Raw genomic sequence first — 6,164 nt, forward strand, 5'->3', positions numbered from 1 at the left:
ATGAAGATAAGTATGCTGGCGCATACGGTAATTGTACAAGGCCACCGTGCTTTTTCCAGATAGATTTTCAATCAATATAGCATTGCATTTGCAGGTACTTAACATTTAATTTAGCAAAGACAGAGACAGCAAGAACACTTCTTTCCCCAGCAAGTGCTGAGGGCCAGCACGTGAAACAAACATTTCATATTGTTTCATCAAGGCAAAAGGAAAAGTAACATGGGCCTAGCACTGATTGAACCTCTTTCTCCAACAGCCTCCTATGCCAGTGCACACAGCTGGTTCTATATCCTCTGGCCAGCAGAGGGAGACAAGGAAACAATCCAGGCTCTTGTGATGACATTCCCTCTGTCCACTGCTTGCTCCTTCATCATCTGTCCCATATGGTCTGCTCTCTGTTTTGGCAGCAAGAACAGGAGTATTCTCTGGCAGCCAGCAACCATGTAATAGAATAAGCTTTCCTCAGCCAGCTAGTAATAGAAAAGAAAAAATACCAGAAAAGCCTTTGCCTCTAGGCCATACACAGGAGAACCACCTGCCCAGACCCCCCTCTTTAATAATGAGGATCAGTGGCATTTGTTGCAGGGGACAAGTGGTCTTTCAGGTACACAGGTACCAGGCCATATGGGTGTTACTAACTTTGACAAACCCTTTAAACCCTACTCAGAGATCAACATCCAGCCAATGGACATCTCAGAGCTCTGGTGTCATGTAATTCCAGCAAGTTGCCCCACTCAGTATATGAGCTGCATCATTCTGCACCAGCTTTGGTCTCCAAAGGATATGAAGTCCTTGACCCATGCTTTGTCTTGATGCCAACTGGCAGAGGGCACAGGAGTGTGTAAGGGTTACAGAGACCCTCTGGTTTGGCATCTACCTACTAGTCTGCCAAAGAATGTTATGTAAGGTCTCTAGTGAAAGCCTGTGTCACACTGGTCATCATAAGCATTGTGAGATGTATGTACAGGAAAATGTGTAGAGTTACATGTAGATATACTAAAAATTATTTTCTCTGGGTCTGAGTTAAGACAGGGCACCAAAAGGTGATCCACAGACCCCTGGCAGGCAGGGGGGAAGAGATGCTTCTCTCACTCTGGCTGGACATCTGAAAATGAAGTACTGTATGCTTCACAACAGACACACATTTACAGTCTGAGCAAAATGGTGATCAATAGATTGCGGAGATGGCAGGGAAAATAAAACCAGCAGGGGTTATCTCATTTAAGAGTAAGACAATGAAACTTATGTATCAGAGGGGTAGCCGTGTTAGTCTGGATCTGTAAAAAGCGACAGAGTCCTGTGGCACCTTCTAGACTAACAGACGTATTGGAGCATAAGCTTTCATGGGTGAATACCCACTTCGTCAGACCCACAAAAGCTTATGCTCCAATATGTCTGTTAGTCTATAAGGTGCCACAGGACTCTGTCACTTTTTACAATGAAACTTGGAAACTATACCTAGGGTGCAGATGAACTCCCCCTCCCCACGTTGCTCCTTCCATTTGTGAAGACAAGCCTCCAGGGGACTTGATTGTATGAGAAGGGATCTCAGCCAAACTGGTTGAAAACACAGGAAAAAAGACCTGAGGTAAGCTATCTTGTAGGGGGTGGGGAATGCCTTGTTAGTTAAGTTTAGGCTTTAGAAAACATATTATGATTTTGCTTTATATGTAACTATTTGTTTCCAATAATCTTACTCTTTCACTTGAATCTCTGTTCCTTGATAATAAACGTATTCTTCTTTCCACTATATCTAAATATCTATTTCTCAATACTGTGTGTTGAGTAGAGTGGTGATCCTGAGTTGAATCTTGCAAGCTGGTGAGTACTGTTCCTTTGGGAATAGCAGATCTGAGAATTCTGAGAGAGGTCAATGGAATGGGCTGGGCACCCCAGAGGGCTGCCCAGAAAACTTGTGGGTTGGTGTGTGCCCATTGCTAGCCCGTACAGAGAGAGTGAGTCCTGCAGAGGCCTGAAAGGCAGTGCTTGCCAGAGGCTGGTGGAGTGGGCCTACGAACTGGCAATTCTGATCCACAGCAGACACCGCTGTTTCATGCTAAGGTCAAGTGGTGGCAAAGTGCCTCAGAACCCTGGGAAAAGTCAATGGTCTGATAGTTCTTGTATCTTCCAGGAGAGACTGGTAGGAATTGCTTGGTGGCTGTTTGCCAGCAATGGAGGGGAGCAGGGGTGGGTAGGGGAAGCATTTGCACAGCTATTAGAGAGGAATATGAGAAATGGGCTCTGACCTGTTGGTATCAGTTACTCTCTAAGGGGGGTATCTGTAATATCTCCAAGGCTGTGAATGGAAAGTTGGCCTGAGGCTGTATTTTAAGACCCCCATCTTCCCCTTGGGTACCCGGAGACACTAATATGTTATGCCTTTTCCTGTGCCTAGGAGAATACCATGAAACAGTCAGATCTGATAAACCAATACAAGAGCCTTGAGCAGATTGAGTTTACTTGGAACATTTTTGTGTGCAACTCCAACAACTTGGATTAAAGCATATTAATTCTTGCACATGATTTCAAGATTCTAAGACAGCTGATGCCTGCTTTAGAACCTTTCTGTCTGAAGAAAGAAATAAGGGGGTGTTTTTTGCACATACAAACTTGCATCAGTTCACAGAAATCCTCTTTTATCTTAGTAGCTGTCCCCAACCTAGGGCGATTTTGGTGCTAAAAAGATTACTTTAAAAATAAAGGGTGAGCAAAATTGCTTGGGAGCAAATGTACTTCAGAAAACATCTCTTCCATAGTCCAATAACTGCACCAACTGTGATGCTTAATTAAACAAGAAAAGCCTCTTTAGTATTGGTATCTGCAAAGGACTCCCCCGAGGCTTGAGCTGAGATGTACAGTGAGTTTTGCAATGCAGCCACTAGGAGCCTATCTTCCCTATAAATTATTACGTAGGCTGATCCCTAGAGTAAACCGCAACCTTTGTAGCCAGGAACAAAAATTTGGGGAGTGAGTCCAGAGTAGTTTTTACAAACATGTCAGCTATCTTGAGTTAATTGGCAGTCAACTGACTGGAAGTTTAAAAACTCTAGAGTATGTGTGCCCCTGAGGTTTGCTTTCCTTCACAGCATGCAAGACTGATGTCGCTCCTACCCGTTATCTAACCTAAACATGCAAGTCAAATTAACGCTATGAAAAGTAAATAAATGTAACTTTTTCATTTTCATTTCTCCCAGAGTGAGACTGACCTAGGAACCAGCTCTTACTGTTTGCTATTTCCCGTGAGTACCATCCAGACCAGTGGATGAGGAAAAAGTAGATTTCTTAACCTGAAATTTCTAGTTCTCATAGTGGGAAGGGCATGCACTGGTCTGGACAAAGCCCCAGTATATGTCCAGATGTTCTTGGTAAAATTAAGTTTGTAGGTGGTTATACTTTTAATTCTGTTAATCCTATTATCTACAGTGGAGGTGATGTTTTCTACCTGGTTTATGTCATTTCAGTTTTGGGAGTCCTGGGAATCAGAGTGTGGTGGTGCAGCATGAGTCTAAACTCAAAGGAGGGAAGTGAGGAAAAATCTAAGCTACTATCTCCATTGTGGCAGAATGGACCCAAGAGCAATGTTCACACCATTAAGAGAAATAAAAATGACAAGTAAGGATACAACTAGCCTCCTCCTGTAATGCTTCTGTTTTAACTGAGGGCAGGTCTACACTACCCGCCTGAATCGGCGGGTAGAAATTGATCTCTCGGGGATCGAATTATCGTGTCTCGTCGGGACGTGACAATCGATCCCCGAATCGACGCTTCTACTCCACCAGCGGAGGAAGGAGTAAGCGCCGTCGACGGGGGAGCCGCGGAGGTCGATTTGCCGCCGTCCTCACAGCGGGGTAAGTCGGCTCCGATATGTCGAATTCAGCTACGCTATTTGCGTATCTTAAATCGACACCCCCCCACCCCCCCCTGTAGTGAGGACGTAGCCTCAGATTCAACATAACGAGAGCATTGCAAGGGCTTTGGAGAAAATCCTGGTCTGTATGTGTTAGATGAGTGAAAAAATTATTCTGCAAATGTAGGCTGGCTCTTGGATAAAAGAGCAGTATGGAGGAAAGGGAAGATTCAAACCAAATTAGGAAGGGATGAGGAGTCTGGGAGAAAAACAATCTGAGGTAGTTTAGCTTGTTACTTGCATGCAAAACCATGCTCTGAAGTGTCCCTAGCCTCTGTTTCCCAGAAACTAGGAATGGGGAACAGGGGATAGATCACTTGATCATTCCTTCTGAAGCACCTGGCATTGGCCAGTCAGAAAGCAGGGTACTGGGCTAGATGGACCTTTGGTCTGACCCAGTCGGGCCGTTCTTATGATGATCTAATGTACTTCGTTAATTGTTTAAGATTTTGAATTATTTAAAGAGGCTGGCTCAGGGGCTTTCATTCCCTCCTCTCCAGCAGCAGCTATAAACAAACTGCATAAGGACCATGTGTCAGGGTGCAGGCCCTGGAAGTCTTGCGTAATCCTGGTAATTTGCTATTGGGGGGGTTGGACCGTTTGTGGAAGCCCTGCCTGGAGAAAGCTGCCACTAACTCAGCAGGGAGATGAACTTGTCAGTCAGCTTCCAGTTCATGTTTGTGGGAGGGTATTAAGGCCAGTATTGGGATGCAGATTACAACAACTATTCTCTTTTCCTCTAAACATACCTTAATCTTAGAGACTAACAAATTTATTAGAGCATAAGCTTTCGTGGGCTACAACCCACTTCTTCGGATGCATAGTGGGTTGTGGCCCACGAAAGCTTATGCTCTAATAAATGTGTTAGTCTCTAAGGTGCCACACGTACTCCTGTTCTTTTTGCGGATACAGACTAACACGGCTGCTACTCTGAAACATACCTTAATCTATTCCTCCCGCTGAGCCTCTTTCCCAGTGAGAGGTGATCGCTCTGGCGGCTTCTTCTCAGCGGTCTGCCCCAGGGGGGCAGGTCCAGGGCAGGGTGCGAGATCCGGCTGAGCCGGAGCGTGATGGCCCCAGTGAGACAGGCCAGGATCTAGGCGGCCCTGCACCCGGGCATGTCGCTAGGTGGGGCCCCTCTCGATGCTGTCCCGTGCTAGGGGGCTGGGGACAGCGAGGCGTTTAGCATCACCCTCCGCCCGGTCCCCGGGCGCTGCAGCGTTATCCCGGCCCCTGAGAGAGGGGGGGGGGGGGGCCGGGACCGTTTGTTTGCTCCCCCCCCCCCCCCCCCGTTTGGCGCGGTGGGGGCCTGGGGGGGGGGCTCTGGTGTATTGGCCCCCCCCCCGTTTGCCCCCCCCCGGGCTGTGCCGCCTTCCTAGGGGGGGTCCGGGGGGGAGCGCCCCAGTCTGAGGGGGGGGCTGGGGGCAGTCATCCAGCCCTGGGGTGCCCGGGGGGGCAGTGCCCGAGGCCTGTCTCCTGCCAGGGCTCCCGGGTCTGGCCCGTCCGCTGCCCGCAGAACGGGGCGGCCCGGCTCCCCGTCAGACCCACCTCCGCCGGAAGCGGCCAAGCGCCGGGGACGGGCAGCCACCTCGGCCAATGGGGTGCGCTAGCGGGGCCGTAACCCCGCCCCGGGGGCGCCGCCGGCCAATGCGGGCGCGGGGGCGGTACTTCCTCTGCCGAGGAGGCGGGGCGGGCAGGTGTTTTGTGTGCGGGGTCCCGGCGGTGGCGGCGCTTCGGGCCTGGCCCGGCCTGGCCTCCGCTCTGCGGCAGCGCCGCCTCCGGCAGCCGGCCGGAGAGCCAGGGGGCGCTCGCCGGCTCCTCGCCCGGCTGGGCCCGGGGCGCTGCCGGGCGTGTCAGGGACTCTTCACGGGGGGGGGCAGGCGGTAGTTTCTAGGGGCCCCGGGGACGCTGACGGGTGTTTCTAGGGGCCCCTGGGGTAAGGGCTGGGGGGTGCTGCCCGCTGTGTCTAGGGCCCCCGGGGGTTGGGACCTGTCGGCAGTTTCTAGGGGCCCCCAGGGACGGGGGGCTGGGACGCTGTCGTCAGTTTCTAGGGGGCCCGGGAGCTGGGACCGTGCCGGGAGTTTCTAGGGGCCCCCGGGGACAGGGGGCTGGGACGCTGTCGGCAGTTTCTAGGGGCCCCGGGAGCTGGGACCGTGCCGGGAGTTTCCAGGGGCCCCCAGGGACAGGGGGCTGGGACGCTGCCGGGAGTTTCTAGGGGTCCCCGGGGACGGGGGGCTGGGACGCTGCCGGGAGTTTC

The sequence above is a fragment of the Terrapene carolina genome, unplaced genomic scaffold, assembly GCF_002925995.2.
Source record: "Terrapene carolina triunguis isolate 2854851 unplaced genomic scaffold, T_m_triunguis-2.0 Scaffold629, whole genome shotgun sequence".
Lineage (NCBI taxonomy): Eukaryota > Metazoa > Chordata > Testudines > Emydidae > Terrapene > Terrapene triunguis.